Source organism: Sceloporus occidentalis, unplaced genomic scaffold (assembly GCF_023333645.1).
Source record: "Sceloporus occidentalis isolate IW3139 unplaced genomic scaffold, rSceOcc1.0.p SCAF_1, whole genome shotgun sequence".
In the NCBI taxonomy this organism is placed as follows: domain Eukaryota; kingdom Metazoa; phylum Chordata; class Lepidosauria; order Squamata; family Phrynosomatidae; genus Sceloporus; species Sceloporus occidentalis.
This window is the reverse complement of record NW_028316981.1, coordinates 78537436-78547346: the sequence shown is the minus strand read 5'-3', so window position 1 is coordinate 78547346 and position 9911 is coordinate 78537436. Positions and strand designations below refer to the sequence as shown.

At 44.2% G+C, this 9911-nt stretch overlaps 1 protein-coding gene across 2 annotated transcripts in view; it reads left to right on the top strand.

Moving 5' to 3' along the window:
- The first annotated feature begins 353 nt into the window (after window positions 1-353).
- Window positions 354-9911, top strand: part of DAG1 (dystroglycan 1) — a 113924-nt gene continuing 104366 nt past the window's right edge. The window contains exon 1 of one of the 2 annotated variants that reach the window (XM_089526537.1): window positions 354-488. The gene's annotated coding sequence lies outside the window, so the exon portion shown is untranslated. Of the gene's footprint in view, window positions 489-662; window positions 929-9911 lie in introns of those variants that run through there. The other variant, XM_089526546.1, reaches the window with a different exon arrangement.

Below are 9911 nucleotides of genomic sequence, written 5' to 3'. Positions count from 1 at the left end.
TGGAGTTTGTTGTGGGGCCCAGAGCGGCCCGCCAAACCGGGCTAATCCTCCAGGGTGGATGCAGCCCAATATAAGCAAGGGCTTTGGCCCAATAAGGAGTGGAAGGTCGGGCGGGGCCTGAAGCCCTCAACTCTGAAGAGGAGCCGAAACGCTCACCAGGGGCGCCTACTGCGAAGAAGGGAGTGGCCAGCAGCGGAGCGTGCGCGCGCCCTTTTTATAGCCTCCGAAGCGAAGGTGGGCGGGGCGTCCTTCGGCGAAGGGGGCGTATCCTACGGAGCTGGTGGGTGGAGCCGGTGCGCGGGAGGCGGAGCCCCGCGGGTTGGGTCGAGCTGCCTCTGGAGCCAAACGGCCAGAAGCTGCTGCGCTGCGGCTCGGACGGGGGTGGCGGGGCAAGGGGGGGAAGAAGGAGAAGAAAAGGGCTTTTGTGATTGGCTGCGTGGCGCTCGTGCCGGCGGTTGCTAGGCTCCTGTGCGCCGCCCCTCCCCCAGGTACGTGTCGCGCGCCGTCGCGCCTGCTCGGTCGCCTCCTCCTCCTCCTCCTCCTCCTCCTCCTCGGTTGGCTCGGTCACTCTGCCGGTGGCGGCGGCGGCAGCGGCAGCGGAGGAGGAGGAGAGTCCCGCGAGGGGAGCGGCCTCCTGGAGGGCCCTGGGTGGGCGGGCGGGCGGAGGGGCGCCGGACGGAGAGGAAGCCGCCGCCGCCGCCGCCGTAGGTGAAGGAGAAGAAGGAGCCCCAGGCGCCGGCAGGGACCCTCGCAGGCCGAGGCGCTGCGCTGCTGCCCCCCCTCCAGGGCGGCCTCTCTCCAGGGCCGCCGCCGCCGTGGTCTCCGTGGCTGCTGTGCGGGGAGACTGCTCACCTTGGGCCCGCGCGGCGGAGGCTCCTGCTGCTGCTGCTGCTGGTGGTGCTGCTGCTGCTGGAAGGGGCGCCCGAGGGTAAGGCGGGTGGGCTTCCGCGGTGGATGGAATGCAGGTGGGGGACGTGAGAGGCGGCCTCGGCAGGTGCAAGGGGCGCCCGGGCACTCCTCGGGGCTCTCAGGGAGAGAGAGAGAGAGTGTGTGTGTGTGGGGGGTACGGGATAATGGTAATGATAATAATACATGATTGTTATTATTATTATTATTATTATTATTATCTAGTATTGCCCTCCCCAGACACAACATGGCAGTGGTAATAAGGACAATAATATCCTATTCGCCTCCCCTCCACACTCAACATGACAACGATGATCACCATAATCATAATGATAATAATATCGTATCCGGCTCCCCACACACTCACACAATATAATGATAATGGTGATAACAACAACAACAACAACAATAATCATATTTTTGTCTGCCTTGGCCCCACACTCACACAACACGATCATGATAATAATAATAATAATAATAATAATAATTTCTCATCCACCTCTCCCCACAAACACACACACACACACACACATATACACAATGCTGCTGTGCATCTGAGGAAGTAGACTGAAGTCTAGGAAAGCTCATGCTGCCAATTTCAGTTACTCTCAAAGGTGCTACAAGACCTGTGTGTGTGTGTGTGTGTGTGTGTGTGTGTGTGTGTGGCGACAGGCAGGCAAGAAATTATTATTGTTGATACTCTAATAATAATACTAATAATAATCTGCCCACCTGTCTCTCCTCCGCTCCCATATCACACAACCACCAGGCACTTCGGTTATTATTATTTAGGGTTAATAAATAACTCTTAAGTAATTCTGGGAGTGAAATAAAAGGGGTTCCCTCTTGAGGAGGGGCCCAGTGGGCTCCTTGCTTTCTGCCGGAGGAGCCAGGGGCCTGCGGAGGCTTCAGAGACCCAGGATCCTGGGAGTTCCCGGAGGAGGCTGTGGCTGGTGGTGCTGCCTTTTCCATTTTGGGAGTTGCAGGCCCTGTGTCCTGAAACTCTCTCTGTGGCTGCCTGCCATGTTGAGGAATGAGAAGGAGCGAGTTCTATATTGGTGAGTCCTGGAAGCGAAAGGTGCTTTAAGCCTAGGCCAGGAGTTCTTCAATATTTCATGTTACCCTATTAAGAGTTTGCAGAGGCCTTTGATTTTGGGATGTGTATTAAAAGCAGCACTTCATAGCATTCCTTCTGAAGGCCCCACATCCGCCTCTCCCTGGTTCAGATAGAAGTGACCAGTTGCTTGAAGGCAACCACAGCAAGAGCAGCCATACTGACCTCCAGTCCTTAAGATGAAATTTTCTCACATATATTCCTTGCAATCATTGCAGTAGCTTTGTAAAGGAACCATGAGCTGTTTTTGTAGACTCTGCTATATGGCTTATGCTTGCAGCTAAATTTTGCAACTGGAAATGCTACGCCTCTCATAGCTGCTAGATAAGAGACTTCACTCTCCTGTAAACATATTGGGGATGCCTTATTATCTTTGGAAAGCAAGACTTGTAGCAGTGATTGCCACAGAATACAGTTGTCTCTTCACGTGTGCAGCTTTGACCTTTGCGGATTTCATTATTTGTGGTTTTGAATAAATATGTTCTCTCTAGGAATCTCTAGGTCCTCCAGCGCAACTCTGCCAGAAGTGGACCATAGAGTTGTGCTAGAGAACCTAGAAGTTCCTAAAGAGTGCACTTCTCTAGGCATTTGTAGGTCCTCCAGTATGATTCTGTGATCAACCCCTGGCAGATACTGACCATAGAGTTGTACTGGAGGACCTGGAGATACCTAGAGAGATGTTCTCTCAGATAAATAGTGTTTTTTATTTGCAGTTTGTCCACATTCATGGGGATCTCTCACCCGAATCCTAACAAAATGTGGAGGGACCACTATAGATTCATAAGTTCACCTTGGGGTCACCACACAGTTGGAAATGACTTGAAGACACACAACAACAAGATCAAATATAGGTTAGATTAAATAGAAGTTTGTTTGAAAATCAATTTATTCACCAGGGGACATTCTGTATACTTCTGAAGTGATGCCTTGGAACAGTTATCTTTGAAGGTAATGCTGTCATGATAGCAGTAAGGGTTGGTTGGTTCACTACATGCAGAATGAGCTCTGCATTCCAAAAGCTTAATCTAGTACTGACATTCCATGCCATTTATTTTAAAAAAACCCTCTATATATTTAGAGGCAACGTGTAAGGGCCTGTTAAAACAGCAGCATTCTTGAAGTGGTGCTGTAGAGCACAATTGTAAGTGCAGTAGTGGTGCTGGAAAAGGCAAGTATCTTATTCTTATGCTGCACCAACTTTGCAATAATTTGCTCTGGCTATGTGGATAGTTGAGGAACCAGTATTAACTGAAGTGGCTGTTGGTTGTACTGCATATCCTGGGTTATTATTTCAATCCTCTAAATAGGTCATATCCACTTAGTTTGGAGTTCAGGAGAATAGCTCCCAACAAACTGAACTACATCTGAATCATTATATACCGTAATTACATTTTGCTCAGTAAGTAATATTAAAAGCACTGGCATAGCTGCTGTTAAGGCAGGATAGCAGGAAAACATTTGTTTATGAACCTTGATCAGATTTATATTTTTGTGGGTTTTCCAGGCCATGAGGCCGTGTTCTAGAAGACAGTTCCTTGTTTTCAGACCAGAAAGGGTTTCCATTCATAATGCGCTTAACAACATTCTTTCTGCCTACGTGTAAAATTGTTGGAAATCTGAATGCATATTTTGTAGGAAGAAATATTTTTAAATCAAATGTGCATTACTATGAGGAAGCTGTATGAGCAAAACCTGAGGCTTCCCCCCTCCCCCTTCGTAGTGAAGCATTTGCTTTTTTGAGAACTTGGAATGGCCTTGTCTCCAACATGCTTTGTATTTTGACATGTGATGCACTAGAGCTTTAAAACTAGGTCTTGGCCCTTTGTGTGTGTGAGAGAGCACAGCATGACTTTCTTCTGTTGGTGGGGGTTCCTCCATTTATAGTTCACAGTGGGAAAGTTGTGTTGTAAACAACTTCCACATCAGTAAAAGCCACTTGCTGATTTTGAGGTAGGAATATGACAGTATGATGTTTGAATCCTTCTTGAATGTGTTTATGAATTTTTATGTCCTTGTTACTAGGCCCTAGGAGAAGCAGCATGGTGTAGTGTTTTGCATGATGGACTAAGACTGGAGACCAGGGTTCAAGTTCCCACTCAACCATAGAAACCCAGAGGGTGACCTTGAGCAAGTTACACTCTCTCAGCCTCAAATCTTGCCAAGAATACCCCATGATAGGTTTGCCTTAGGGCCACAATAGATTGGAAATTACTTGAAGGGGTACACCAGCAACACTGGGCACTTACTGCTAAATAAACCAAGATGGATGCCCCAGCTTTCCCTGGTACTCTTTTAAAAGTGTGGGTTAGATGGTAAATGGAATGTACCGAAATGTCAATTTGTCCTAAATGGAGTTTAGGTGTATTCAGCTATATTCAAAATAATGCATTCCAGTCTTATAAACATTTATTGTTAATGAGAAGTACTGAGGTGGGGGGGGGCTGTTTGCACTAAAAGTGATAGTCCTATGCTACATCAAAGGTTAAAAGATTTACAATAACATAAAATGTTGTGGCTTTCAGTCCAGATAGTACTTGGAGCATGAAAGCCAGTGTGGTATAGTGGTTTGAACACTGGGCTACAACTGTTCAGCCATGGAAACTCACTAGTTCACCTTGGGCAAGTCATACTCTCTCAGCCTCAGAGGAAGGCAAAGGCAAACCCCCTCCAAACAAATCAAGTCACAAAAATCCCTTGATAGGTTCACCTTTGTTGTTGTCATATGCCTTCAAGTCATTTCTAACTTCTGGTGAAAGCAATCATATCATGGGGATTTCTTGGCATAATTTGTTCAGAGGGGGGTTGCTTTTGTCTTCCTCTGTGAGTGAGAGAGTGTTTCCATGTCTGAGCAGAGAGAAGAGATTCCACCTCAACATTAGGAGGAACTTCCTGACAGTAAGGGCTGTTCGACAGTGGAACACACTCCCTCAGAGTGTAGTGGAGTCTCCCTCCTTGGAGGTTTTTAAACAGAGGCTGGATGGCCATCTGTTGGGGATGCTTTGATATAGATTTCCTGCATGGCAGAATGGGGTTGGACTGGATGGCCCTTGCAGTCTCTTCCAACTCTATGATCTAGGGATTCAAACCCTGGCCTCCATGCTGGATCTAGAATCACCTTCACGTGACCATAAGTTGGAGAGGACATCAAGGCACACAGCAACAGTATTGGAGTAAGTGAAGAATACTTTTTGTTTCTTCACTATTTGATTTGAAAAGTTAGCACTTCCCTGCCTCCTTGCCCTAAAGATCCTCTGCTGATAATAAGGTTTTCTGGGGTGATACAGTGTTCTTCCTCACTTGGAGAAAAATGGAGTTTCCTCATGCACCAAGGAATGAGTACAATCAATAGTAGTGTAAAATGTATCACTGGGAATTGATCTCTTCCCTGTGAAGGCGCCAAGTGAGGCAAACTAAGTGGGACTCTCTTATTTATTTTAATATTTTAAAAGATTTATATGCTGACTTGTTTGAGCAACTTTCAGGGGTTAGTGAGGTCACAAGGATTTTGAAAAAACAAAAACAAAGGTAGTGGTTGCTTTTGACATATCTCCTCATTTGTGGCTATGTAGGCTCTGAGCCCCAATAGAAAACTATCACATCATCTGAAAATGATTCAGAATGACAACTTGTGCCCTCCCTGGAAGCTTTGCTGTTGTCTACTTTGAACCTGCTGCTGCCCAATAAGTTCTTGGTGCAAAACATAGGAGAGGGCTTATCAAAATGGCCTTGGTGCTGCCTTTTGCTCTCAGATTGCAACCTATGTTTCAGGATAGAACTTCCCAGTGCAGCAGAACTTAAAACTCAAAAAACTGAATGAAAACAAAATACTGTATTGAAATCAACAGTTAAAACTTCTTTGGACCAAATTCACAGTGCCTCTACTGCAATCTTAACTCAATTACAGGCTAAGATTTATAGGCAGACCTTCAAGGCCCATGTGAAAATCTGCAGTGGTGGGACCTGGTAGAGATTAGTGGGAGCAGAGTTCTACAAATGCAGGGTTGCTACCAAGAAGGTTTTGTCTTTCATGCTCACTTGCTTTTACAAATGGGCATTTAATGCCTGAAATGCTTATGTCTAGTGTGGCCAAGGTAATATGAGTAAGTAGCAGAATGTTTCCATATTTTAAAGGAAAAGTGCTCATTGAGCATGCCTGTTCAGTGGCTCCAGTAAAGAAGTGAGGAAGTGTATCTTTAAGGGGAAATTGTGGTAATATACATAAATTGTGGTACTTCATGGATTCCCAGTTTGTTGGTTCCCATTCCCATGCTGCAAGTGTAACATAAGCTATTTACATTAAGTACCCACTCATCCATAGGGAAGGCTTCCTGTTGTGCTGCTTGATCTTTTCTGCTGTATCACTTTCCAGTCAGCATCTATTAGTGGTGGGCTATTCTGCATTGTGTTTGCATTTATTACCTGCTTGTTGCATGTGCTCAAGAAGCATTCTGATTCATGGAGTAATAGAGTGTGTTTCTTTGAACATGTAGTTCTTATACACACTGGCTGGGGCAAGGTAATACACAGCCTGCAAGTCTCATATAACTTTGCTATCTGTCTTTGCTTCAACTATGCTGCCAAATTTGGTGATATGGCTGTAGTGGCCCTGCCCCATTTTAATATGGCTGTAGTGACCCATTTTAAACATTTTGTTAACATGTTAAAAATGTTAAGTAATATAAAAGGCCTTATTTTAGAGGAGAATTATGCTCCCAGATGTTTCTAGGCAGTCTAGTGCTTAAAAAAGACACATGCTTTGTACATGGCTTGTTTGAAATCAAAAAGCTGTCCTTTTGCTTCAGCTAAATTTAAGGCGTGCATATTGGTGGTGGTAGCAGTGTATGAGTAGGTTCTGGAAGGAGTCATCCTTAGGACCTGACAAAATTGACTATTCTTGTTCTATGAATTTTTAAAATAAAAATTTTAAAAGTTAAGGTTTTGTAAATCTCTATTTCTAGTTCAAGGGAAAAAGAATACATTTTTTTAAAGTTGGGAAACATTGAACTATAATGCATCTAGTTCAGAAATAGGCAAGCCCTGAAGGTCCAGAGGTTAATTTTCAACACACTGAATTCACTATGTGTCACACCAGTTCTCATCCATCCAGAGGTCCATTAGCAGTTTTGTAATAACATTTGGGGGTGGTTGGATGAAATGGGGGGAGGAGGAGGACAGGGAGGACTGCCTCATGCCTTAAAGGAGAAGAGCTGCTCCATCCCTTTCCTGCAAATTTCTGCTTTGGGATAGGTTGGGAGGGGCAAAGAAGACCTTGGCAGGCCACAAGACTCCTACCCTAATCTAAGCTGATAATGTCCAAGTGTGTATTGCAAATTTATCTTCTGAATTAGCATGCATTCATCTGAAAAACATATACATATGCCCTTGAAATCTAGTTATTCTAGAGCAGTGCAACTTGAAAGTGACAGCAATTTACATGACTTACCATATAGTCATTGTATCGAGTGTGACAATTTTGGAGCTGTTTCATCCTCACTAGACATTTCACATCCATTCCATCCGATCTTATTCTTTCACTTGATTCCAGGTTGGTTTTTTTGTTTGTTTGTCTAAAGCAGGGATGTGCAAAGTGCAAGTGGTGTGGCCTCATTCACTATCAAGGCTGTTCCTCGGGTGTCCCAACTCCCAAAATAGTTTTTGCAGAAAAAGTAATATGCTGTTCTTGGAAGCATCCCAGAGTGGCAGTTCCGTAATCCCACTGAAGTCTCCTAGTCCCAAAAATCAAAAAACAAATGTGGACTTGTGGTTAAACATTTTATGGATTTTTTGGTATACTTTACACAGAGTATATAATATATGTAAACTATGAAGGAGCCTCCAGTGAATTATGCAGACGGAAAATTGGCCCCCAAACATACTGAAGTAGTTTACGCAGGTCTGAAATGTGGCAGGACCTTTGGTATCTGTGTGGAGAATGGAGAATGCTTTCTTTACTCTAAATATCCTGGCCTTAATATGAGAGAAAGGTATTTGCTTGTACAAGCCTTTCTTTTAATTGTAAACTTGATTGACAAACCATTGAGCTCAGAACAGGTAGTTCGGACATCACTATGCATGAAGGCTCACTTTTTCACTTTCTCCATGCCCTCCATGTGAACATGCAGGTTCTACTGTTTCAAATATCATTGCTTGTTCTCTGCAGAATCCCACTATAATTATTAAACTACAATACTAAATTCAAACACAAACCTATTTTGTTCTTATCAATCAACACAGGTATCTATATTTTATATCTGTGATACTTGTGTTGGTTGATAAGAACAAAATAGATTTGTGATTAAGTAGTGGATAGTATCTAAAAGTTGAGATGTTTGTTTCATACCTTGTGTATCATTGGTTTAGACTTGTTAAATATACAGAAGAACAAAGCTTGGTTAGAAGTGATCAGCTTGACTTCTGTAAAGGGAAGTGTTGTTTCCCAGCAGACAGGGTCCTAACCTCCTGTATTCTGGGTTAGCTCCTCCCAATTTGCTCCTGTAGGCAGGGACAATAGAACAAAGACCAGCCCCCTATAAAGGGAGGAGCTAGCCCCCCTGGGCCCCAGTCTTGTTCCTGCCTATGCTCCTGCAAGACGTGTTTCTTCGAGCCAGCGAAGTTTTTCCTTTCTCTGAAAGCGGTTTGACAGTTTTCCTGGCCTTCCCTTTTTCTCCTCTCTCCTGCCTTTCCCATGTTCCTTGGTGGTGGCTTTGGCAGAGGACCCCAAGAGTGAAGGGTCATCCTTAGCTCAGGTTTCCTTAGTTCAGGGTCTACCAGCTCAACAGAGGGAGCCGGCTTCAGAGAGAGATCCAGTAGGATGTGTTTGCTGTTGCTCTGCAGCTTCTTCACTACAGCCACTCCAGTCCTTTTATTCTCTTCGTTTCTCTTGCTGCCTTGGAAGCTTGAAGAAAGACTTAATATGGCAAGGGCTCCCAGGATTGGAGAAAGGTCTTGGCTTTGCCAGTGACTCTCTCTCTCATCCAAAGCTGCCCCCCTTCATGGTGGGAGCACAGGAGATTGTATCACGGGTAAGTACCAACGTTCGACTTTAAGAACTTTTTTGAGTTCCTAGAGAATGTCTGCAACCCATGTACATAGGCACAATCTGTGTAAATGGGGTACAGCTTAACCTCCCAAAAGGTTTTTGCATTCCTTCACTGAAGGTTCCTGATTAAACTTGACAGGTGTGGGAATAAGATCACAGCTTCTCTTATGGATCAGTAACAGGTTAAAGAATAGGAATTAAAAGGTAGCAATAAATGGAGACATCTCACAAGATAAAAAAGTAAACAGTTCCAAGAATCAGTAATGGCACTGGTGATATCAGAGTCAGAGGTGAGCAAGGAGCTAGTTTTTGCATGAGACTAAATTATTGAACAGTGTGTAAAAAAAGAAAAACAAAGCTGTATTAAGAAGAGCTGCAAACAGACTACAAAATAGCAAATGAAATACTGTACATTGGATCAGTAAATACAGTCGGCCCTTCTTATACACGGATTTTTTATACACGGATTTAAGCATACACGGTTTGAAAATGTTCCAAAAAAGTATAAATTTACCTTGATGTTCCATTTTTTATTAGGGACACCATTTTGCTATGTCATTATACTTAATGGGACTTGAGCATACACGGATTTTGTTATACACGGGGGATCTTGGAACCAAACCCCAGCGTATAACAAGGATCCACTGTACATAAATTTTTCACATGTGGCCACAGAATAGTGCTAATTTCTGATTCTTGAGAGATCAAAAGGATGCCAGAAATGGTAACCAAAATGAATAAGTGGCTTGAAAACCTTCTGTACAAGAAAATGCTAAAGCATTAGGGGAAGGAAAAAAAAAAAGAAAGCCAGCATGGTGTAGTAGTTTGAGCATTGCATTACAACTGGAGACC